This window comes from Onychostruthus taczanowskii, unplaced genomic scaffold (assembly GCF_017590055.1).
Source record: "Onychostruthus taczanowskii isolate IOZ18803 unplaced genomic scaffold, ASM1759005v1 scaffold94, whole genome shotgun sequence".
Classification (NCBI taxonomy): Eukaryota; Metazoa; Chordata; class Aves; order Passeriformes; family Passeridae; genus Onychostruthus; species Onychostruthus taczanowskii.
This window is the reverse complement of record NW_024507435.1, coordinates 37,501-64,972: the sequence shown is the minus strand read 5'-3', so window position 1 is coordinate 64,972 and position 27,472 is coordinate 37,501.

Sequence of the window (27,472 nt, the reverse complement as noted above, 5' to 3'; positions counted from 1 at the left end):
ACTGCAAGTTCTAGGACAGATGGCATCTGTGACCACCAGCAACCACTCCCCTACATAGGCCTCTGTGGATTCCTGGAACATGGACTGTAAGTTAGGCCTCCATGATGGGAACCTGTGTTAAGATTATGTGGTATTTTTGCCTGGGTGTTAGCTTCAATGTAGAGAGATGCTAGCAAAGCTGATGGAGAAGAACACATCATTAAAAATGCACAAAAAGAATGAAGGAAAGCCACTTCAGCAACTGTAGTGAAATCAGTTTGGACTGCACAAAATGTAGTTTTGACACGGGAGATTGAGACTGTCAACTCATGGCCCACAGACCCAAGAAACCAGCAACTCAAAAGACAGAGCATGGGACTAATTAGAGAGGGACTTGTTGGAATGTATCAAATAGAAGCCTCTCTGAGTCCCTCAGAGAGAGAAAAGAATGCAGGGTTTGAATTAGAACCTCTAGAGAAGCTGAAATATATTAAGCCACACAGATATGAAATACAAGTGTAATTTTTGGTTTTAAGGAAATAGAAATATATTTCAAGTGCTTTCAGAGACTGTATTAGCTAGTAAAAGATCCTAAAGTCTAGTTTAACTTAGCTCCAGATGTAACAAAAACATAGCAGAACATTGCTTGCATTTCTAGATATAATAGATAGAACTATTTACGTAAATACGTAAAATTGTATACGCAGATTTTAAGTAAGAAAACACATAGTGCCATTTGAGTAAATAGATAGAACTATGTGTGTAGGTTTCATGTAAGAACTGACACTACTTTTGCACATTAGAATTAAGTTCAGATTGGTGTAGAAAGAATATTTTAGGATTGTTTTTTTAGCTGATTAAATGATTTATGAATAAAGTCCCTGTATTGAGGTGCACAAAGAGGGAAGAAGGAGAAAGGTCTGGAAGCTGTTGTTGCTGCTGCTGCTGCTTCTGCTCAGGACTTTATGTCAGAAAGCTTTCAGCACGGACTTTAATGCTCTGAACTCCTTGCCTTCAAGATTGATGTATTCATGTAATAAACAACTTTACTAAAACCAACAACTGCTCTCATCTGTTTGAAGACCCAAGACCCACGAAAACCTCGACAGGGACTCATTTAACCAGTAGAATAAGAGAACTGTGTAGTCATTGAGCATTAATTCCTTTGTCTGCTAAAATGTGTAGGTACAGAAATGTTCTGAATGACCTCAGAAACCCCACCATTGATAAGCCAAGGATGAGGAAGGACCAATGAGATGCTGCTGGATCCATGGGTGATGACTGTCTTCTGCTTGATTTCTGTCTCTCTCACTCTTAGTGGCCTGACCACCCCCATGAAAAAGAAGGGGAAAAAGGCTATCTTGACCTTCCTGAGTAAATGTATTATTTAATATTATTTACAGAAAACTTTACTAACCGTTGCCACCTTTACATAGCCCTAAAAACCTTTTAAAGTACACAATATTAAATAAATCCACAATCCTAAATGCAGAGTTGATTTTAAGGAGCATACATAGGGAGGAAGAAATTAATCAAAACAAATTTGTGAAGTTCAAGGTATAACTTATCTTCTCTGGAAGTTCCTTTTTGTGGCCCATCAAAATGATGAGCAAACTGTTGGTACAGGGTATACTAGAGCAGTGGCCTGATCCACAAGAGGGAAACTACCTCATATTTAACTTATTTCTCCAGAGTTGATAGTTAGAAAGCAATTTATTAATATAAAGATTTTTGTATTTTGTTCTAAATGTCCTTCATCCTCCATCTTTAAGAGAAATTCTGTATTAAAACAATCTTGATTCCAAATCATTTCTGTGTTGAACAGGATCTTTCTGGGATTAGAAAATGCTTAAAAAACATGGAATGCTTGTGGACCGAGTTGCTGGTGACCAGACTGGGACACCATGTTCTGTGGCTCTGTACGGATGTTGTATCAATGGAGGGCAATCTTTTATGCTAAAGAAATAATGTTCTGAAGCTGCCTTCAAGGTTTACAATCTAAACTACAGGGGAAAAAATATTGACATGCAAACATTCATTGGCAAAAAAGATGTTGCTTTTTTCTGTAATCAAATATGCTAACTGATGCTAATCTTTTAGCCCCTTAGGAGGAAAAAAAACCCAAACCCCTGAGTGCATAGTGGAATCTATTCTTTAAATAAAGATCATATGTCAAAAGTGCACAACTAGATGCAAAACATTGTGGTTAGGTGTCTCTGTAAAAGAACAGAAATTATCTTCTCTAAAACAGCTTTAATATAAGCCAAAGCCATTTTCTGTTAGAGTGCTGCCATGCACTTGAAGGGTCAGGAAGCTCATTTTCCTCAAGTCTCAGCCTATAACACTGGTGCAGGTGTAACATACCTAAATAAACATCCACAATAATTTTTGCATAAATGTAGAGCGACACTAGAATTGAGATGCAATTATTTAGCATTTGTGGGGAATGGAGATGGTTTATTTGGTATGTCAAGTACTGACTCCCTAGAGAGAGAGAAACCACTCACTGAAATATCTAAACTTTTACAATGCGTTGGTATGGTAGCAGCATTAAATAGATATTTTTTATAGCCATTATGTGTGCAGTTTTTGGAAAATCTTATGCTATTTCTGATCAACACTTTTAGAAGTCTTTGGGTTAAGACAATGGCAAACAAATTCATAATCAACAAAAAAACCCCCCCAAAAACAATAAACCCCAAATCATTTAATTCAGGGAATAGATTAGGCAGTGCTGTGCATTTAGGATGCTTAGACTTCAGGAATTAACTGAACATGAAAATGTATTTTGAAAAGGCCTGTTAACATTTAATTTTTAAAGGGTGTTAACATTTGTAAGTAGAGCACTTTATTTATTTTATAGTATACTTATATACTATATACCTAGAGAGTCCAAAAAAAAAAAAGTTTGTTTTTTCTTAATATTAGTTTCTCTTGAGTACTCCCTGTTTTCTGTGAAATGGTCTCTTCAAATGCTAGAAACTGCAATATGCAGTGGCTGTTTGAACCATATCCTTCAAAAGAGCAAAGATTTGCAAGACAGTGGTTTTGATTCCCCAGGCCGGTGGGGATGACATTTGGATAAAGATATTATGCTTCAGGCTGAAGTCAAAATAGATATTTGCTCTATTACCAACAGATTTGTTTGAAAGTATGTTTATTTCTGTACTCCAAATCTATCTGTTTATCATTAATCAGAACCATCAGTCTGGTCAGAAGGTGGCAGATTCCCAAGTCTGGTTGTGAGGCTGTAGAAGGCAGGAGTGAGGATATTGAACCAATAGCTGGTATTTTTAACAGAGCACAAGGGACCTGTGGGTGCTCCAGTGGTGCTGTGGTGCACGTGCCACACCCTGCCCCATTTCAAGAGCAAGAGGGAAGGATCCTGCTCTTATTCCCAGGCACTCTGTTAACCTAAAAAGTACACCTGGTTCACCACTGTGGTGTTGGAGTTTAAGCTCATGGTCATTTGGTCCTCACACCTGACCCAGGGCATTTCCTAAGCATCAGAGGATGCTGGTTTGTTTAAAAATTGGGAGTTTGAAGCCTTGTGAGTAGGATGGGGCACACTGTGGCTGTGGTTTGTCTTCTCTACTTTTCTTACTACCTCTTGGCTGGAGACTTGATGTGACTTGTTAAATTATGCACATCAGTGTAAGAGTTCCTTCTTCCCAGAAGTGCTGGCTGCACTTGGCTATCTTGATCCTGGAGGTGAGGTTAAAAAAGGCATTAGAATGAGATCAAGCTCTAGTGGCAGCTATTGGCTGGAATAGAGACTCTCAGTATTAAAGCTCCCTAGCCCTTCTTAGGCTGGTCCTCAGACTAGTGGAGTAAGGCTGCATGATTATTGTAGCAGATACTTCAGGAAGATGAGACCCCCAACCCTGGTCTCCTTATCTATCAACTAGGAAATATGTATTAAAATCTAGAATAGAAATTGTTATAAATGAATAAATACAACTGGTTTCTGTGAACCAGTAACAGTGTTGCTGGTTATTTTTTATTTGTGTAAACACATTTTGCTGAAGAACACTAAGTGTAGCAAGGTGAGTGTGTTTGTTTGCTTTGGTATCTTATTGCAACTTCTTTTATTGCATCCCTCTCCTTGAAGTTCATGTTTCTCTATGTGTAGTATTAATTAACAACAACACTAAACACTGTATTATAGCTGTGTTGTTGGAATGTTTTGAGAACCTAAGTGTCTTCTGAAAGGCATGAAGCATAAGATCACTTGAAAAATCTTGTTAAGCTTAGCCCTGCTGCTTGCTTCTACTTGGTCCAATGTCTTTAAAACAGTTTCTCCTTGGGACAGCTGCTTTCATTCGTAGTCAGTTTAATTCATCTGGGTACAGTTTTCGATGCTATAACTACTTTGAGCTCTGCTGCAGTATCTCTTTGATACTGTCTTTTTGTTCCTGTGGTTTATGTCAAAAACTAATCTGCTTTACAGTACAAATTTATTAAGTAACCCAAGAAAAGATATTTGTTTCACAGAATCTTTTTTTCTGTATTTCTTAACAATGTTTGCAGTGTAACTTCTGATTCTCTCACCTGTCAGTTGGTGAAAGAAACTATATTTTCCTAAATGATATTTTCCTGTGCATTGCACTGTTCGCTATTGACAATGACTTTTTTTTAGTAGTTTGAGATCTTTCTTTTATTCTTTCTGTAATATGGTCCTAGGACATTCTTTCCTTGCTTCCAGGAGAAATTGCATACATTTGAAGTACATTCATTCTTTTTTCTCCCCTTCTTGCTATTTTTATTTCTTGAACTTTCTCAGAAATTTCTTTCTCTCCTCTATGATTTTAAAAATTACACCATGCTGAAATGTTGCTGTGCTGTCTCAGTGCACTTCCTTCCTTACCTTTCTGCTTTATCCAAGATTTAAAAGTTGAGGTTTTCTTCCGCCTTCATCTGCTGAAACCAGAAGCTTCTCCATTAATGATAGGTAAGATACAGCCCTCACTGCACTGATTGATGTTATAATAACTGTATCAGACTTGTGTTTTTTAATGGAAATGAAATAATTTACTGTTTGGTTTGTAATACTGAATTAGTTTCTTACAGGCTTCACGTTGTCACAAGCACTCACAGAACAGAACTCAGTTTTAATTGGCTCAAGAGCTTAGGCATGGTTAGGAAGGAATAAAACTTTATTTCTAACACTAAAAAGTTAATGTTCTTAAAAATCTCTTCACTACAAAATTTAAAATTCTCCTACTGACAGAGAATATTGAGTGGGGAAAAAAAGAATCAAATAATATTTGACTTTGTTTAAAAATATAAAGGTTGTACTGAGAGCTCCTTGGCTGTCTCATTTAAATACCACCCACACCACTCCGATTTTATTATCTTTTTAATTCTTTGTGGAACAATGTCTGTAAACACAGATGAAAACTAAACTTTTGTTAATATGTATATTAACATATTGCTATGATAATATACATATGGCATTCCTGGTTCTATTGGTATATTTCTTGTTCATTTGGCACCACCACTAGGTGCATTAATCTGTACACAAATATGGTTCTGAATATTTTTCTGCAAATTTAGGAATCCTGTCACTTGAGACATCATGGAAGCTGGTTTCTAACTGTCTGAATAAATCTTTGACCTGTGGCTAACCGCACCTTCTGCTCTCACCCTTCTTTTTCAACAGTTTTAGAACTTGTACCTCAAAATTTTCTTCAAACTGTTTTGCAGGTTTGTAACTGTGGAGATCAATTGAAGTCATATTCCAGAGGAAGAAATTTCTTTAAAAAGACAAACAAGCACCAGGTTCTAGTTTGCACCTGTTTCAAGGCCACATGCAAGTTCTTGTAGTTTATTGACCTGTGAAAGCTGCTTCAGCCATTTAGCTTAAGTACCTCCAATAGAATGTTATGTGTTCCCTTTTCCAGTTATTCGAGTAGATGTGCTATGGAAGCATCTTGTTCTGAGTATAGTTCTTCTGTATATTACCATCTCCCTCCGGAGAAGGGGCAGTGGTAGCAATGGCTACCTTAACTATACTGAAGAGTGTTTCTGCCCTAATCTGTCATTTCCTTTCACATGCTGATTTATGGTACAGGAAAACTGGCAACACAGGGATTATCAGGTTCCTGATGCTTCCTGCTGTACAGGCAGGAGGAATTGGGATGATGTGTCATCATGTCTTAAAATGTTTTCCCATGTACTAATTGCTTACACAAACACTTGTGCAATTTTTTGCTTGACTATTAATGTTCTCGGTTTTTTTTTTTTTTAGTAGATTTGATGATTTGTGGAGAGTTGAATAGGTTGAAGTGGAAATAACCAGTGTTCTCTTTGCTGCAAAGTATTCCAGTGTGTGCATGGAACTGGAAGACAGTAATCTGCATAGTAAAGGAAGGCACCATTAATTATGCAGCTATTACACTGTGAGGAGTGGATAATTCTAGGTTTCAATGGCCTTGAATCGTTATAAGGATTGTGTTTTCCAATTTATTAACTTATTTTCACTGATCTTGAGAGACACAAGCAAGCACCTGAAACTGACAGAATTAACCACAAGGATGCTATTGCTTTGCTGACTTTCCTTTGATTCTTAGCATATGCTTACCATTCTCTTTGCTTGGAGTTTGCTTTGTGAAATTTTATTTATGTCTTCATAGCTTACTAAAGCCTAAGCTTTTTTATCTTCCCTCCTCCCATCATGACTTAGTAGCATTCACGATTCTGTTCCCTGACAGGTTTCAGTGGTGAAAACGCCCCAATGTTAGAAGTGGTAACATCAGGAAAAATAAAACAGACTGAGGCACTTCTGCAGTGCAATATAGAAGAATATTCTTCCTGGTCTTTACTAGTAAAATATCTTGTACTCTTTTTTTCTGACAAAACAAATTTAGATTTTCAGTGACTATTTTTTCAATTATTATTAATCAAGAAGGGATGTGCTGTGTCCTTATTTGAAATCCAGTTCTGAAGCAGGCCGCAGGCAATAGTCTCACCTTTCTGCAGTGAATCTGAAGCGTCTGCAGCGGAGGCATCGCTCCCACCGTGGCCAAGAGCGCAGACAGGACCGGGCTGCGAGGCAGCTCCCGGCTCTGTCCAGGATTCATCCCTGCCGGAGAGCGTCCCTGCGGTCACTAGATGGCAGTCTGTCCTCCGGGATGCACAGAGCCCAAGATAAATATGGTTTGGATCGGTTCGGTCACTATTAAATCACTTAGATTGTTGATGAAACAAAAATTTGCATCACAGATGAAACGCGCTGTTCACACTGAAGCCTGAGTTTTGCTGCCATAGAACACCTGGATTCGGGTCGTGCTGCTGCTTCTTTTCTCCCTTGACCCCATCCTAAATTTTCAGTTTATGTGAGGTGGTTTTCTTCATTATATATATATATATTTATTTATTTATTTATTTATTTTGTTTTTTGTTTTTTGTTTTTGTGAGGGTGTGTAAATAGAGTGAGAAAGGAAGTTGAAGGAAAAGTCATGAATAAATCTGAAATTTTATTTGTGTCTTCATAGCTTACTAAACCAAAAAGGGTAGGGAATATGCAGCCTACTGCCAGAAGTGTTATACTTCTCTTGTGATGATAATTTCCAGGGAAACTTGTGAGTGTTCCACATCAACACTTATGTATCACTTAATGGTTTTTTTTTTTTTTAATATGGAAATATTTTTAATTTAAAAATGGTGTGTCTCTTTGCAAAAAGATTGCATTTGCAGTTCTGCATTTACCCTTTTATTAATATGCTTCAAATTTCAGTTCCCATTCTATTTTTCTACTTTATAAAAGGAATTTTTAAAAAAACTCCACATCTTAGTTTTCAATTTCTTGCTCTTCTAAAAAACTGGTTTCAAAAGCTATTAAAGCACTTATTTAATATTACTCTTTTAACATCATGCTACCAAAAAGACCTTGAAATATGTTTAATTATATAAATAACGTTTTCAGAACAAACACAAAAAATGTACATGTATTGCTTGAAGAGTATTAAACTGTATAATATTTAGAATAACATGCTTTGTTTTTATTTCCCTGAAAAACACTCAAGAGTAATTTTTAGATATTTAACAATCAAACAGATATCTGATATCTGGTGTATTCTATCTCATTTAACCATCCACTGCCTTCTGCACTTTTTTCCTCAACAGTCAATATTGCATCGATATCATCATTAGAAATTTTAACAATCAAATGGATTTGCAGTGCATGCTTATCACGATTAGCAAGCACATGCTGCATATTTCTATTAACAGCACATCAATATCATCATTAGAAAATCAGCAATCAAATGGATCTGTAGAGCAAACATATGCTGAGCATCATAATATTTAGAATCCAAAAAGCCTTTGCTTAGTATGAGTCTGTTTCTGCTAGTTTATTTTTACTTCTTATAGAATGGCTATCTAGATGCCATATTTTAATATAAAACCTTTTAAATGATGTTTCTGTAAGTATAGTATGATGCATCCCTCTGCCACAAACTCCATTAATAGGGCATTAGGATTCACAGAGGTATCATAAAAGTGTTTATGAAAGACTTGTAGCATATTATGCCTTTCACTTTGCAACAAAAGCTTTGATTTTCCAGGGTAACTTTAGTACAGCATACATACAGCTATTTATCACTTTTTCCTGCTTGCCTTTAACTATATAACTATGTAAATGACTTTGAAATGCTTTCTCTGTACATATTATTAGCTTGTGGATTAAAGTCTACTATTTAGGAAAAAAACCCAAATAAAAACAACCAATTTACCAAGACCCGAAACTTATTTCTCATGTATTTTATTAGATTTTTATAAAGAGTGTGACCTAGTATTAGCATTCTAACATGATGACAATGTAGTAGCAATAGGCTCTAATTTTGTGCCATATGCTGCAGAATTAATGGCATGCCCCTATCGCTGTAAGATAGGAAACAATTAACTGTTCTCCCACATGCCTATATGTACTCCCTCTTTTGATGCTGATCAAGTGCAGGGATACATTGATAAAGGAGAAATATTGTAATTGGTAAATTCACTTTTGGATATCCAAGGAGTGTAGAAATTTTTTCTGAAGAACCAATTGAATCAGTTGCCTCCAGAGGGAAGTTTTTTGTATTAGTTTCTAAAAATATTAATTGTAAACATAACAGAGAGACGTGATGCATGTTGATTTTGTGATTTGTATAAATATTAGTTACTGTTGAGCAGAATTTTGGCCTTCTATATTTACTACCTTTGAAACACTCATTTGTTTTTTGTTTGCTTTAAATACAGTAATATAATAAGGGATGGCAGAGTCCTACTTTAAAGAACCATTTGTTTGGGCAGTAAAATATAGCCTCTCAACATCCTTAACCAATTACCCGTCTTCCTTTATGCTGTTTATGGCTTGTAGGGTAATGGCTCCAGCAGAGCTAATAGCCAGCTCCAGTCTGGACATCATTGCAGGAGAAGGATTCGCTCCTCCTGGAGATGAGTACTGCAGTGTCCCCAGCCTGTGTGAGGTCTCTGCCGAGGTCATGCTCCTGACATCCTGCAGTAGGTGAGGACAAGGACACAGCACACACGGCTTAAAGACAAATAGTTTAACCTTGCCTAACATTTCACCTTAGCTACTGCTGTTTTTCACAGCTCCCTTTTCAGAGCTGATATAGTAGCTTTATGGGTGTAGAAGCATGATTTTTATCTTGGCATTGATTTAAGGATAATCAGGTCATCTGTAGAAAAAAGCCTGAACTCTGACTCTCGTCATTTGGAACCAATGATCTGCCCAGCTTATTTGCCTTTACTGTGTACTTCAGCAATTTGATGATGTTGATTTATATGAAAATGAGTATTATACTTTTTCTTAATTTCATGTCCAATGCTGCATTAAATAAGTTACTCTGCTGTAGTCGTGATAATTACACGTTCTAGACTTCCTTCTGATACATCTGTGCCTCATGAGAGCCAGTCGTATGGCAGCTTCACAGAGATTTTATATTTTTATATGTTTTGTGTCATCAAATTGTGTCCCCTCTGCCTCTATCCCATGCAGGGGTCATGAACCTTAGGTTCACTAAGAGCATAAACCGGGGCTAGATAAGGAAAAGCTTTCTGGAAGCTTGCATGGATAGTACAAGCACAAAGAGAAACAGCTGACAACTAAGCTTTCCTGTCAGGTAGTTATGTTCAGCTAATGCAATAATAATTTGCACAGAACAATAAGTTGTATTGCTGTATATAATATTCTTTTTTCTAATGACTCATTATCCTAGGGTGATGAGGAGATGAGTAGAATGTAAGTGTATTAAAACATAATTGCTTTTCTATTCAAACAAAAGCATGCAGTGTACACGTTGTGACAAATGCCTAATGAGTATGAGTGGATCTTTTTTGTTCTGTGTCAGTTTATGGAGATGCCTGCCATAACTGCCTGTTTAAGATCTTAATTGCTTTTAATTTTAACAGTTACCTGATAGTTGCTTTTGGTTGAAGAATCGTTGAAGAAAAGACTATGCTGGCTCACTGCAAATGGGTGGTTGTTTGCAAACCAAGAGTGTCAACTTCTATGATTCAAGTTGAGCAATTATGAGATTAATTTTGAATAGCTCCTGCTACTGTACATAAATAATTGTGTAAATATTGCCCCAAAGCAGTTTCTTTCAATCCATGGGTAGACAAAATGCACAAAAAAAGCCTTTGAAAATATTTGAGAGAAAAAATATTGAACATATAAATGTTAAACATAAAAACAATTGTCTCCCATAAATGTGTTAGCCCCAGACTTGAATAAGAGACTGTGAGAGTTAGTCAACCTTATGTAAACACTGTGTTCAGTTCCCATAATCATTGGTAAAGTCCTAAACTTATGTTGCACTGGCTAATTTTTCTCTTCAGGTGACACTGGTCCTGGGTAGTCACTTCCATGAATTAATTTGAATTTGGAAGATGCCAAGACAAAATTTCCTTCCACTTACAGAATCACTGCTCCTTTTCTGTTGATGACCAGTGTCTGGGCTGTAATTTTTGAGTCTTCATGTATCGTCATCTCAGCCAGAACCACCATTGTATGTGGTATCTTTAAGTTTGTATCTGTCCTTCCTCTAACCACTGGAGTCCTTCCCAAATGGGTCAGTGGGTATCAAACCAGTGCCTGTGCATTATAGCAATAAGTAAACCAAGTATGAATCACCCCCTGCATTTGTTTTATTTATTTTTTTTTAACTGGGAAAATTCAGTCTTGATAGCTCTGCCTCATTACTAATTTTGCCAGGGCCATCATCATGACATCCATGACAGAGATTGTGGTTAAACTGCCTTGAGACTGAAATCGGGAAAACTCACCTTTTTACTCCTCTCAGGAGATCAAAAGGCCATGATAAAGCAGAAGGACAAATATGTGCACATTCAACTGCACCAAGGTGGGGTGCTGTGCACCAGGCAACAGGGGTTTGTGTCTCAGCATCCCCTGGAGTGTGGGGTGTTTCTATGCTTGCAACACTCAGACTGAACGTGCCACCTCTGACAAAGTGTTATCATGAGATGTTTGAATATACCTTCTGCTTAAACCCAGAGGAAAATAAGATGTGTTTTACTAACACTAAATGTAATGACATATGACTTGGGTAGAGCAGCCAATAAGTAAACTGGCACTTTATTTTTTCATGCTGCTTTAAATGTTTGCAAAAGTTGTATTTTTTTTGTTGCTTAATTAAAGCTTAACTTTATGAAAGCCATTATATACTTCTTCAGGACAGTGACATGCTCTTTCCAAGTGGTACCTGTTTTTTTCTAGTTTCCCTGCAAACAGATGAGTGAGCCAATACTCAGTGCATGTGATAGCCAGATATGCTGCTTGGCATGCTGTGGTACTACAGATGTATGAGATGCTCATGTGTAATCTGGCTTCTCTGAGACAGTGCTCAGACTTCTACTTTCTTCTTTTTGCTTGCCATCCTGATATCAAGTCCAGAGTTGGAAAAAAGTTTGTTCAGACACACACAGTTTACATATCACTCTCATGTCTCTGCCTGCTGGATGATGTGCTCCTGGGATGCAGTTCCAGCTCTTACAGGGCAGCCTCAAAGCATCTCTTTTTGTGGTTATGGAAGTGCTCCTATTCTGCACAGACTTGGCTTTTCATGTTGGGCTGTCGCTGGCTTCCCTTGTGCATCTCTGCCATGGTGGTGAGGGAGGGGTTACCTCACCTGCCTTGAGAGATCTCTGCTGTCCAGCCCAGTGCCCATGCCCAAGCTGGCAGAGTGGCTGGAAAGCAACACTAGAAAGGTACTATTTCAATAGTATCTTTCCAGGTAAAATCCAAACCGATTCAAGTAATATTGGATCCATGATGAGAAGCTAAGATGGAGCAAAAGGGCATGTTTGAGCTTGGATCAAAGATCATGCAATTGCCAGAAACTCTTACAGAGATATCTCAGTGCTTAGAGTGGCAAAACAGATCATGAGACTAGAAAAAATTATTTCCTGCTATTAAACAACAAGATTTCCTCTAAATGCCCAGTGATCTGAAATCTGTTCTTGGGACTTCTGCATTTTCACAACTGAGATGAACTGTTCTCAAAGTATTGCCATTTCAGCTTAGCTTTTGGGTTTTGTCATTTGGTGGGTTTTTATTTTTTCTTATTTTATTGGGGGGGATTTTTTTTTTAATTGGTGTGGGGGCCTTGGGTGGGGTTTTTTGTTTGTTTTTTCTTCTTCTCTTTTCTTTTTTTCTAACCATTGACTTTCTTTCCTTCTGGGAATTTGTTCTTAAAAGTTTTGCGATCATGCAAAATGTCAGAATGTCTACATTATAGACACAATGGACATTGTCTTCCTGAGGTATATGGAAGTTAGTCAGATGTTCTTGGTTGTGACACACAGAAACACACAGGTCTCTGCAATGCAAGGCCTCCTGTTGTCCTATTGCTAGGGCAGGTTCTGCCAGTTGCACCGTATTTTCTGGTAGCAAGTTAACTCTACTAGAATTCTCTGATTCTATGACAATAAAGCTGTCTCTATCCTGCTACACTTTATGTCTGATGCACTATGAAGAAGCACACTACTGTTGCTGGAATATGAGCTACATTTTAATGAGTGGCTTGGAGCAGTGGTATGTTGTGTTCCTCAAATATGAAGAAATTTCTTACTCTATGTGAGATTGGACAGAAATAATGTGTAGTTGTTTTTAAGCAGTGAGGTAAATGATGACATGCATGTCAAAATCTCAAGAGGTCAACTTTTTTTTTTTTTTAGCTGTTTATTATATGCAGTAAGAAATTTTTGATCATGCATACCTTGCCAAAGTTTTGGTAAAATTTGACCCAGATAATTTTTTTGACATTGTTTCGTGATGTGCTTGCTTTTCTTGATTCTTATGCAGATCTCTGTTCTGCAATGAGGTCTCATATGTCACAGAACACAGTATTTGTTTGAGTAACGTCTACCTAAAATAAAAGAAATTAAAGTACATTCTAATTTGTGTCCATATTTATAAGCAGTATTCAGGGATGAAAATCTCCAAAATGGATGTATTTTACTTCCCATTGCTTCTAAAAAATGTGCCACTTTTCCTTTTGATTAACACATGTAAGTAGATACCTACTTTATTACCAAAGTGCTAGAAAATGTGTTGTAGTCTGAGATTACAGACTACTCTATCTGAAAGAAATAATTTTCTCTAAAATCTTAATGTAACGGCATTAATTTGACTCATTGCTTTATTCTATATCCATATTGGTAGTCATAGGAGAAGTATTCTTCAAGTGTAGAGAGCATGGAAAGAAGGAAAACAAACACCCTGAATAATTTAAACAGATTCACAGCTTGTAGTGAATTTCTCCTTTTATAACGGTTTTTGCTTACTTTACTCACATACTGAAGAGGAATGAGGTTGTGAACTGATATTATCACAAGATAATACCAGGCTCAACTGGCAGCAGAGAATGGGCTGTGATTAGGTAGAGAAGTGTTCCTATTTTTCATGCATAGTTCTGTTTGTAACCTCTGTTTTCACATCTGGCTCTATACTTGGAGAAGTTCTTGTTCATTTGGTACTTCTAATATTTTATCAGATTTTTAAAATTTTTTTTCCTTCTGTTCCATCATTGCAGACTTTTCCTTTTTTAACTATCTCTGTAGCTCAATCAGCTGGAGGAGTGACCTTCATATTGTGCAGTAGTCTTTGGATTTGTATTTGCGACCTTTAAAACTCAATATTTCAGCGTATAAGACCCTCTTTTCAGTGTCTGTGGGTTCATTTAATTTGAAGCTTACCTCTTAGGTTTCTGTTCTGTTTAAGCATTCCCCACTCAGAGTTTTTTACTGTTTTTCAGATTAATTTTCTCACTTGAGTGTTACATTCCTCAAAGCCAAAGCAAGTGGTCTGCTTATTTTATTCACAGGTTTTCCACAGATCCACAAATGTTGTATATTATAGGATTTTCACGTTACCTCTCCTTCATATAAATGACAAAGCATCGCTTATATCTGGGAATTGAATTCAGAGAGAGCTTAGTAAATAGCAGTCCAACCCATGAAAAGTATATCCTGAATCTACAGCTGCTGACCTATTTGTGTCCTGTATGTCTTCCCCATGGGTGCTTGTTCAGTTGTGATTCACAAGCACTGCTTCTCCTTTCTTGCTGGGTGGCATCGCTTCATAAATATTTCTGTGTCTTGCCTACAGTCCCAGCACCCTGGATTTCCAATGTTTGGAAAGCACTTGCTGAGAAGTCATTTGGCATATTATCAAATGGCTGCAACCCAGCAATAAGGTATAGGTGGAATTTTTAATATTAAGTTGGCAGGTCTCATGTCTCAACCCGGGCATTTATTTCTTTTTCCCTAGTTAGTTTATTTCTTTAAAAGAAAAAAGAAAAACAAGTAAGTATTTGCAGAAGTGAATTAGTAATTTCATACAAAAGAGTAATTATTGCTCCTTTTGAAATTCTGAGAGACAGTTCTCTACAGAGATTTTTCCAGTTAAGTTTTCAGGTTAACCTTAGTGGGAAATTAGATGCTGTTCTCTGCATGGACAATTTGAAGAAGCTGCAATTATCCTTTCAGCCTAGAAGTTAAAGTTCTATGAAGCAGACTACACTGAAAACAATGTCATGGGCTAAAGAACTCTGCTTTCCAGGAGTAGACTTCACCTCACCTGGCCAAGAATTAATCTGATTGCTTTCATCCTAGTATTTTAAAGATGCCCCAAGATAATAACCTCTTAGTTCTTCTATCTGAAGCTCTTATTTTTACATAAATGCTCCTGTAACCTTTGGCAGTGGATTGGTAGAGTAACTGAGTGAAGGTGACTGTGAGGCCGGGTGGTGAGGGTACTCACTTGCTAGGAAAGTCCCTTTGTTTCCAAGTCCTGTTTCTAGAGAGGACTCAGTTTATTTAGACTAGCAGCATGTTAGCACTGCCTAGTTGCACAGTTATGCTATACCAGGCCAAAAAGGCTTTTACAAGCCAAAGCTCAAGTAACATAAAAACGACTTTCAAAATAAAAGGCTGTCTAAAATGTGTATACCTTCTGTAGTGGGAGACTGTGTTAGCAGCATTTGTTTGTTGCTGTCTGGAAGGCCATCTTCTATAAAAGCACAAATATGGTTTAGAGACATAGACAACTAATCTATGGCAGACATTAAGAGCTTGCTAAAGCAAGACAGAAATACAGAAGGAGGCAAAGTACAAAATGTAGTCATCTTTGTCACTAAATAGCATACTACTAAGAAAGACAGTAGTGTGCTGCACGTAAATAAATGTTTGTCTTCCAGGAGATGGGAAGCAGAGTCTCCTGTATGCTTAACAGGCTGTGCACCCAAGTGGACTGTAGCTGATTCCTAAGCATATTCACATCAAATGGGTGTTTTTAAAGTGTTTTATTATTTTCTGAAGGGTGAATATATAACCTCTGATCTACTGCAAATTGCACTGAACTGTCATATCTGCATGAGGAGATATTTTTAGATATTTGTGTTTACAAAAGGTTTATGAATTAAGCTAGCTAGGGAAAAAAGCCTGTAAATACCTCCCCCCCCCAAAAAAAAAACAAAAAACAAAAAAAACCAAAAAACCAAAAAAAAACCAAACCAAACCAAACCAAACCAAAAAAACCCCAAAACCCAAAACCAGTCTTCTAAACTCTTCTCATCCTCTTCAGCACTTAAGAGCTTACACAGATAAGTAACTAAAAACAGGTTTGGAAAAAAACCTTCTTATAATTACTTTGTTTTGGAATCAAAACAAAGCAATAAGCTATCCTTTTCTTCTTTCTTTCTAACCACATATGGACACACAGACCATACAATACTGTTGAGTCCATTGTTCCAGAATAAGGCAAAAAATGCTCCCAGTATAATGACAGTACTGAAGAAATACTGGCCTTCCATTTGGTCCTGCCTACTGTTGGGATTGCATTTGAATGCATTTTGTTTCCTTGTGCCAATTCACCTCCTCTCTGTTTATAACTGCAGAGGAAGAAGGTGACGAGCACCCACCTTACAAACCACCGCCATGGCTTGTTTTTCCTGTGCATGTAAGCATTTCAATGAGCCAACCATGTGTTACTAAAGTCAACATTTTTTCTTCATGGTATCTTGTTACCTTGACCATCTGTGCTTCTGTTTTTGAAGAATTTTTCATCTGAATTGGTTTTACCGTGTGAAGCTTTTGAAGTTTGTTTTGGAAGGAGCAGTTAGAGCAGCTCTATTGTAGTCTTTAGACTTGGAAGTAAAAATTATCTTGGCTATTAGTTTGAAGGTAGGATGGAAATGCCTCTGGATGAGGAAAGAAGGAATATTAGTAAGACACAGAATAGCTGAGGTGGGAAGTGACTTCTGGAGACCATCTAATTCAACATTTCCTGCTGTCAGTAGCCCAACAGCAGATTGCTCAAGGCTGTGTTCAACTGACTATTGAATATATCCAAGGATGGACAGTCCACAGCTTCTCTGGGAAGTTGTTCTAGTGCTTGATAAATCTCAGTAAGGCTACTGCAGGGTTTTTTCCCCCTTGTCTGTTCACTGGGTATCACTGAGGACAGTCTGTTTCTCTCTTTCTCTGACTAGGCACGAGGTTCAGTTGAGCCTAAGATATTTCATAAGTATATCTGCTCAGCAAATTGGTAGGTATAGGATACTTTGGACTGAGTTTAGTAGGGAATCTAGTAAAACCTGGCTTTGGTCAGTTCAAGAGTGATCATGAAAACTGAGAAGTTTTCTGTCTATCTGTTGCTTTGCTGATGATGGTCTTCAAGGTGCGATGTTATTACATTGAAGATATGATGAGGTTAATGAGATCTCATTGTTACAGATTTATGAATGTATTGGTTCTGTTGAGAAGATTTGCCAAACAATGTGATGCCAAACACTAAGCTTTTTGCTTAGTGAACATAGTTGAAAAGCAAAATTCCCAACAGGGCTGGCAGTGAGGCAGATTTCTTAGAGAAATTGCCATAAAGAATTGTAAAAAAATTCAAGCTGTGGTTGGTTTTTATAGAAAAAAGAAAATAGAATTTCTTGCACATTTCAGTTTTGTTCAGTACCATAAAAACTAATTGTCACCTTAGGATTTACATAGTTTCTTAAATGTCTTAATTGTTTTAAACTTTCTGGTTTATTCCCAATTACAGCAGCTACTGGATGTATAAAGAACAGAAGAGACTAAATCCTGTTCTCAGAAATATACTCTTCCTTTTTTAACACTGCAGTGTCTGACAACAGGGTTTTCTTAGGATTAGACTGCTTAGCAATACAACAGATTTTATAATATTCATGTGATTTATAAAATTGCAATACCCAATATGAAGAGAAATCTTAATCAGCTGAACAATGGTTCTTCATACAAAAATAATTTACTATTTTATTGGTGTAGTAAATATCAACCTGCTTCCATTTAGAAAAAAAATAGCTGAGTTTGATGTGAAAACTGAGGAATGTGACATGGTAAAGGTTCATATCCTATCCCTGTGTGGATTACTAGTCATAAAAGGACTAAAACATCACATTGGAAGTAAGTAAATATGTTTCAAGGAAGTTGTCAAACAGATGGAGTTGTCAGGCAAGATCCTCAATTGATGTACACAGTTTTGGATAACAATGTGTTATAAAGATAAGACTGAAAACCAGGCTAAGAACTGATTTTTTAATATCTATCTCTCTGTCTGTCTATCTGTCTATCTATCTATCTATCTATCTATCTATCTATCTATCTATTTCTCTGACAGTACTATAAGTAAAAAAGCAAGGTTGTGCAACTTATACTGGTTGCAAATGCTTCTCATCTTGTGTTTTACACGGAGAAGATTGAAACCATCCTCCCTTATGCAGGGTTAGAATGCATTTTAGGTAACTCATGTTTAAGTGCAGCTGTCTGTATATATATTTATTATTTTTTTATTATTATTATTATTTTCAAGTCTGTCAGAGTTTCTCTTTTGCTTGTGTTGATATTTGGAGATTTGGAGGCCATCTTGTTCTCTTTGTTTGGAGCCTCTGAGTATTTCTTTAATAAAATTGACATGCCAGCAACCACTGGCATATGGTATGGTCACTGTAGTAAAATGACAGAAATCTGTGATGAACTCCACTCTCCTTGTTTTTCTTTCATGAAAGCATGATGACCAGAACTGAGATAGGGTGCTTTGCCCTATTTGTGTGCTGGTGTTACATGATACAGACAGACGTAGGAGTGTATAGACAGTATTAGACAAATCTCCAAAATGTTTAGCATCTATACAAGATGGAACATTATAGATTTACCTCTTGTTAGGCCAAGCAAAGCAGGTGAGAAATAGAGCTCAAAAAGTGGGAAGAAACAGGGAAGTGGCAGAAATGGGGCAATGAGAAGATGAAAGAATGTGCATGGGAAGGAATTTTCTTCTCCAATTAAGAGAAAACAGCTACTTCCATAGAAGCTTCTGTTCTCCAAAAGCTCCTTCATATGTGCCTGCAAGCCTAAGTTGCTGCTGTCATGCATGTTTTCCTCTTTCCCCTGCTATTCCCTTTTCCCACCCTCTAACAAAGAGATGTAGAGAATGCAAATAAATTGCCTGTCTGAAATGGAGGGAGCTGTGGGCTTTAGTTGACATTAGTGTATTGTGGAGGGATCCAGATGCACGATACCCATCAAATTTCTATCAATACTAATTTACTAATATCAATAATAATCTGTTTCCCAGTGGATCAGCTTTCTCAAGCAGGGTCTGTGCACTACTTACAGCTCTCTGAGCCCTTCAACTAAGGTGTCAATAAAGCTGACCGCTGTTCTGGGGCTATTGACAGTTATTAAAAATGACCTTGATGTAATTTCATGCCTATCAAAACAAAGGCCATATGTTAAGGATTATGAAAAGCTACAGTGAATGAAAGCAATGACAGGCTTCTGCTGGGTGAGGGTAGAGGGAGGTCAGCACATGTGACAATTATTGGCTCCCCTCCTCTCCTCCTTTTCCTAAGGCACTGAGCGGTGGTGCCCTTTGGTAGGCAACTGTTATGCTAAAGGCATAATTGGAACAATTTAGAGCTCAGGGGTGCACTTTTTTAAAGATCTGTCATAGCATATCATCTCGACAGTTAATGTGGCGTAAAATATCATAAACACTGCTGAGGACCCTGGAGTCCCTGTGGCAGGGAGCGATCGATAAGACCCAGTGGATGATCTGTCTTCCCTCACAAATCTAGGGCATGTGAGGAGCACTCTCACTTGCTTTCTTATTCTGCCACTTCAGAGACATAGTGGGCTCTTATCTGGGTGTCTCATGTGAAGGCAAGAAAAAATCCTTTGGGTGTTCCTCAGGCACAGTGATCAATAAGATTTTGAAAAACTGTGTGGATGGCAAGTCCAAAACCCAAAATAAATTGGTTCCCATTAACAATCCAAATGTGCCACATTTACATGCACTAATAATGTTACAGGTAGAAATCCAGAAAAATTAGAGGCATCCTAGCATATTATGTTCTTCTCTCTTTGCTCCTAAAATTCAGTTTGCAAGAATTTCCTTATCAACTTATTAAAACAAAAAAGGTGTTTTATTTTCCTTCTCTTTGGATTAAGAAAATGCCTTCCTAATTCAGTAAGTGTGCATGCAGCCCTCAGGCTAGGCAGATCTGTGTGTGAAGCTGGCTCTATAAGCCTAACCTACCCACAGTGACACCAAAGCCACTTAATGCAGTGACAAAACCAGGCAAAGGGTTTATGGTTTCCTCATGTTCTCACCAGTCCCACCCCCACTACCTCTAGACTGCTTTTAGAAGTGGTAAATGCTATCTATGGATTCCCTTCTGTGAAATCATCCCTTTCATGGTGCTAGAAGACCAAGCAGGGAGTGGCACTGGATATCCTTGGTCACAACCTGGGCCCTGGGGACAAGAGCAGAGTGATTCTTCTCTCATACCCAGACATTAAATCAATGGCAAGACCTCCATGGAAGCCTCCTCAGAATGAGAGGATAGGCTTTAAATTACAAATCTCTAGGCAGGAAATAAATTGTAAATTTAATTGGCCCGAAATAAATAATTTTATATCACATCAAACTAAAATAACTTTTTTCCTGTCAAGAAAAGGAAATAAAAATAGCCTTAGAAAGTCTACAATTTTACACAGGAAATTAGCACATGGGTTTTTCTACAAAACCCAGAACTTTCTCTTAGCTACTTCAATCAGGATTTTATTCCCAGTTTCTTTTGTGTATGGCACAAGGCAAGCAGCTTAATGTCTCCATCACTGTGGATACAGTATGGGTCTTTCAAGGTTGTTGTGAATGAAAACATTAATATTCATTCTTTTTGTATTTATGAGGTCTGCAAACCATGTATATAAAAGTCTATAAACATAATTTAAAAGAAAATCAGTGAAAATATTAGCAATTTGACCTTAAAGTAAAATACGGCCTTTTACAACATTTTTTGTTTGGTTTTTTTTTGTTTTTTTTTTTTTTTTTTTTTTTTTTTTTTTTTTGTTTTTGTTTTTTTTTTTTTTTAAGTCCTTATAGCATGATTCTGTAATAACCCAAAATCTAAAGCCATAATTTGAGGAGTTCTCTCTCTGTCTTCTATGTTGCTCCAAAAATTTAGCAGGTTGGGTAGTGTTCAGACACACTTGATGACTGATTTAGGAGAAAAAGAGCGCAGAAAATGGAAATGTTTCTTAATCACATGAGTCTCTCCATCCAGTTTGCCATGAGATCACATGCCTTGTTTTCTGATTCAGTAGTGTGAGCAGTGTGTGAAGGTGGAAAGAAGCCACTAGATAAATGGACAGGTCAAGGTGCTTGTATTTTTACTTTACTTAAATACATCTGTAGAACCTGCCTCTGTTGGATTGAGGTATTGGCATAATGGCACCCCATTAACATTAATGGCTAATACCCTCCTTCCAAAGGTTTTCCTTGATCTCTAAGCAAGATGCACATGGAAACTTAGCTGTGGAAGCCTGTCCAGGGACAATCTTGTTTTCTTTCCAAGACTTTATTTTGTGGAAACAGAAAACGTGACATACGGTTTATTTTATATTAAGAAAATTTCTTCTGCTGCTCTGAATGACTGCTCAGAGTGTGCACGTTGATGATAACTAAAACTTGTAATCAAGCATTATCTAGAAATTGCTATGGATGTACAAACATGCTTTTTTTTAGTAGAAAGTTTGAACTTGAAAGCCTTGAAAATTAAATTAAAAGAATCTTAAGATGTTATGAATATGCTTGTGGTTCCCATGGAATTCTGAATCTCTCACTTGTCCTTTTTTATTTCTCTGATAACTTGAATCGTTATGCACATTCCCTACACCATAACACTTGTATATCTTATCACCTGTAATATGTCTATTTGTGCAACATCTCTGTGAGGGAAGGAAGAGTTTTCATAATCAAGTTTACAAATAAGCTGGGAAGTATAGGGGGCCATTAAAAATGTTTGTGCAAAGAAAGTAATTTATCCATTTTTGTCAGGGATAGATAGAACAGTCCTCTTTACTAAGAAATCTTTGAAAATGTTTAAAAAAAAAGAAAAAATTTGTTGCTTGAAGGGGTGAACTATCAACACCCAAGTCACTTCTCTGCAATAGGATTTATATGTAGTGTCTTTAGGAGGAGAAGTAACATTTTTCAATTCTTGATTTTTTTGGTGTCTTTTGGCAAATAAATTTTCCTTTGTGCTTTTTCTTTGGGAGTATTCACCAGGATATATTTTAATGCTCTTATAAAAAAAAAAACCTCTCTGAGTGTTGGCAAGGTCTCAAGTTTCATACTGTGAGTTATTTTTTCACTTACACCACTACCTACCACTATAATTGTGCATAGAAGAGAAAAGAAGGGAAAAAGCCTCACATATAACTAAAATAAGTGTAATGTTGCTTAGACAAGGCCTCAGTTATGTGTCTGGTAATTATAATGCAGTTGACTTCCATAAATAAAAAGCATTAGATTAAAGCAAATTATAAAATAAATAAGCAGAAATGCAAAAAAGTATGATAAAAATAATGACATAGAAACATAATATTTAGAAGATCAGGTTGATGATGTGATAAAAAGGACTAATTTAACATGGCAAAGACTGTGACACTTCTTCCACAATCTTCTTTTTTCAACCTAACATTTTTAAAATTAAAAGGATTTTATAGTTCTATAATTTATTGTATGAAATTAGGTTTAGTTGGCACGGTAAAGTCTGCTGCCTTTTTCATAGAAAAAGACAGTGTCATTCAAGATTATATTCTGACATTTTATTACATGTCAAATGTGTCATTGCTATATTACCAGATCAAAGAGTTCTAAGTGACACTTTCTAATCAAGACTGTCAAGAGGTTTCATTAGTAAACAGAAGCAGGGAACACTTGGGATAATGGTTCAATATATATTTTACAGTTCTGAAGGAAGGATAAATCAGACTATTTTTTTAAGTAGCAGGTCACTTTAAAGCTGTGAAAATGAATATTTAGTGAGATCTTAAGACAATGTTTAAAACTAAAAATGCAATCATTTATATAAATGGTGTATTTTATCAGACCTCTGTCCTGTTGCTAAATGTGTTTGGGCTGAATCTCTTCACAAAAATTACTTAAAAGTAATGATTTGCACTTCAGCTAATAGAAGAATCCTCCCATCCAGAGCTGGCTGCCAAAAAAAAAAAATTTAACATAGCATTTAATCTTCATCAAAGTTTTAGTGCTTGTGAGAGATCCCTTGCTGAGAGAACTGAAGCTATGAATGAGGAGGAGTAAAATGTGGGCCTCTAGAGTACAAATGTCTCCTAACAGCCTGGAGAGTTTCTCCTATGCTACTTTTGAGAAGTGTCTCAAGGGGCTGAAAGAAGTGCGTATGTCTCTGTGTTATCAGTTGCACTGTTTTGTGACACTGCCATCTGGCTTTTGAGACACACTGCCAAGCCCTTTTCAAGCTCTTTTTAGAGGCAGAGTGTGGGCCTTGGAAGAACCTGTGGAAACATACCACAGTATGTGATATTTGTTATCTCTTTGGGACAAATTGGACCTACTGTGTTAGGATTGTTCAAATAGGTGGCTTTGAGATGAGTTTAAGGGAGGTCTGTGCTTGCCAAGCATGGATGGTATGTAAAACAGGCTTTTTCCTGCTCAGATTTTGGCCATCTGTCCAGTGTTTCTGGATGTTTGACAACCCTGAGAGAGTGTGAGTTCCACATGGGCTGGTAGATGTCTGACAGAGCCATTCTTAAGTTACTTTATGCACCTCATGGAAGCTATGAATGACCAATAGGCATCTCAAAACCAAAGACTGAATATGGCCTCTTGGTCTTCCATTTTGAGGTTAAAACCTATTAGGTAAATTTTCCTTTAAAAGAAAATAATTTAAGGATAGACCTCTGTGTGAAAAAAGATTTTCACCAAAATTGCTTTCAATATAAACTTCCCTTAATCTTTACCATGCCCTCATGAAACTCTTACAACTGTGAAGATTAACATTAGTACAAAAACTAAAATAAGTATTCTAAAAAGGAAGAGTATAGTAAGTCGTGTAGACTGATAACAATCCTTATATGGGAAGGAAAATGGTGGTTTTATATTAATGAGAAAAATTATCCAGCAGTTACTACAGAGGTTCCTCAAGATTCAGTCACTGGACAAAGACTAGTTCACATTTTTCCTAATATTTGGGATAAAAGGCAAGGATGCTCTAAAATAATGTCTTGGTTGCACAAATCTGGAGGGCAACCAAGACTTAACGTGAAGGTTTGGAAAAATCTGCCGGAAAAATTGGGTTATTTCAAATCTCTGCAGCAAAATCAAGTCCTCCTCAGGCTTAGCTTTGTCTCCTTATTCAGGCACATTGATTACAGGATTAAAACAGATATATTTTTATATTGGCTTCCTTGTATTTAAATATTTCTGCGAATTAATTAGCATTCTGAACAAGGAGTGGCCCAGCATGGATGTTGATAGGAGGCACATCTGGAACATATTATAAATCTTTTTCTCAGGTAAGTCTTTCATTTTGTGCATATTAAGTGTCTGTATAGAAATCTATTAGGAATATCTACTTTTTCATTTTTTTAAAGTTTTATTCTAAACCCAAATGTATCTTCACTAATATTTTTTAAATATGCAGGGACTGGCATCAGTGTTGTTAACCTGTGTTGCCTTCTTTTTCCAAAACTGAGTATTTAATTTCTCTTTACTTGCCTTTAATTGACAAGGAAAAGAATAGACTTCCTTCTTTTCCAAATCAGTCTTTTAAATGATTGAAATACTTAATGATCCAGAGCTCTGTCTCCCTGTCTGGCCTCTTTCATCTGTAAAATATACTTTCAAATCTGTTTGCTGCTATGGAAGCACATTTTGACGTCCTTAGATCATCTGACCCGTTTCACTGCTGATAGTTTGGTCCTAGAGCTTGATCCTACTGAATCATATGAAATAGGATTCCAACCTGGTGACTGTGTTCTTCTGTATTAATCTTCGGTGCAAATGTTCTGTTTGGTCAATGTACCACACGTCTTTTGTAGTCTAAAGCCACCATACCAGGTGTAGTTTATCACAAGGGCCTGCACACTTCAATGATCTTTGCAATGGACAAGTTCCCTTACTAATGTTGTAGCCTGTATTATTTACAATGTTAATTTCCCAAATACTGGCTAATGATATTGGGAACACGGCAATCAGATTTTGGCCCTCTGTTATAAATATCTTACAAAGGGGACTAAAGATTGATGTGATGGCAGCAAATACGATGATGCTACAAAGAGATTCTTAGCTGTAAACACTCTTACTTATAGTTTCCATACAATACACTGCCTTGTGAGCCAGGAAATCCAGTTGTATGGTATATATAAAGGCAGGAAAAACAACTTGCCTTGAGAAACACTAAATCTGTCAATTTTGTATTAAGGAAAAATAAGCTTAAGACCATGATCTCTGACAGCAGGGAGTAAGAATTACTCCTACATACCCCTGGCTACTGTGTTAACCAGCTTACTGCTTTCAGAAGAAATAATGCACCAATTATAATAGCACCAATTCAACCACATCATCATAAACCAAACTCTTAACTTCTTAATTTTAGCCTCTAGTTGCCTGGTCTTAATATTATAATGAGATTACAATACCATGGCTTAGAAATTACAATGGGTATCAAAGTGTAACATTTACCCAGTTAGGCACAGTCATATCTTGTCCACAAGCTTACCTTTTTCTTCCACCATGCTTTGTTTCTGTGTGTACACTTGTGAAATCCCTACCAGTTTTTCAGGTCTGTGGAATGGAGTTCTTAGCTGCAGGCTAGTTGATTTGCCAGTCATGAGACTGGATATTTATACCTAATCTTACATTAAATTTCCAAATTTTGAACTAATTTGTGATGCATGACATTTTCAAACTTGTTCTGGTCTACTCCCAGCAAGACTTATGTTTCAGTGTTGCAAGAAATTGCTGCTTTGGCAATGGAGCTGCACTTACGACTTGGAAATCACAGTATCTGCTGGTATCTTATAGATGTTCCCTGAAAGATAAAAGGGGTTATTTAGCCCTGTTACCTTTAGCTGTCAAAAACAGTGAGTGACCCTCCAGCATGTTTCCTGGTCATAGAGAAGACCTACAAAGAGACATTTTAGACATGATTTCTGTATTAACGGTATTACTGACTTAAGTATAGCTGGCAGCAAAATCTGACTTAATTCTGATGTAGAGGTGAGGGACTGTAGTGGTAAATAGCCCTTCCCATTCTGTTCAGGAACCTCTAAAACATGCACTATAGCCATTCATTTTTTTCCTCCCACCCATACTCCCATTGTAGCTGCCATAAAACCTGCAACAGCTCCCTTGGTTTAGCTGCCTGTGTTGGGAAATACATCTCTTCACATCATATGTGGTTTCTGTACATGTATGTATTGTAGAAGTGTAATTTTCCTGTACGGCTTCTCCTTCAGAAAACTCTCCAGGACAGTTCAAGGTTATTCAGTCTACGTGAGGGTTTTTTTGTTGCATGGTGTCTACATACAGTACAAGAAAAAGAATTTGTTATATTAGATTTGGAAGGTCTCTCAACGTCTTTAATGTTTGTGAGTTTGAGATCAGCGATTTCTGTCTCTGATGACTGCTGAGAGAAGGACTTTGCTGCTGGTCCTGGGCTTGCATAATAGCATGGAAGCAAAATATAGGAAAAAAAAAATTAACAGAATCAAAAACTGATGCAAACTCCCCCTCTCCAAACCCCATAATCCCCAAACCAACTGAAAATTACCCTGAAACAAACCCCAAAATCCAACTGACCACCACCACCCATACACCAGATAAAATTCTAAAGAATGAATTCCTAGGAATGAGGCTTTTAGAGTCTTGGCCTATATCCAGCTGGGCATTGGTGCACACAAGGTGGGCTGACTGCTCAGTTTTTAACAAGGGAGTTCTGCCTATTTCCTTGTGCAAAAGCACACCAGTCCAATTCACCTGCACATATTGTGCAGGAAGATGGGCTGCATGTGCCAGAAGGTGCATGTGAATTCTTGACAGAAAGGAAATTAGAGTGTAAGGAAAATAGGTTTGCTACCATTTTCTCCTCATTGCTCATGTGGCCACTATTGTTTCTGATAATAGTTCACCTGTGGTGTACACATGGAATGCCTGGAAACCTATGGGCACATGCTCTAGATATCTTTCCTCGCTGTACATTCTTCTGGATATGTCTTCAGCATTTTTTTAAGACAGATGAAGAGCATTACACTCCAATTCCCTGGCAAAATAGCAGATAAATTCTGCCTAATGCTAGCATTAGTCATTTCTGTATTAATAGATCCTTCAATCTAATATTTGTGCTCTCCTAGGTATTCAGGCTTTGGCATCACTACAGCTTTCATGCTGAGGACCTTCCTGGACTACAGCCAAGCTACTGAGTATGAAGGATTAAATTTGCCCTTGTTTCATAGCAAGGTTGTATGGGAGCATTCCAAGACTGATTTTCATAATTTGACAGTCAGGAAGAGAGAGTTGATGTATTTATTTCTTTTCTTTGTGCTCTCCTGGAAAGGACAGCCTGCCTCTGCTGCATCTTGAACACTAATCACCACAAAGCTTCTCTTC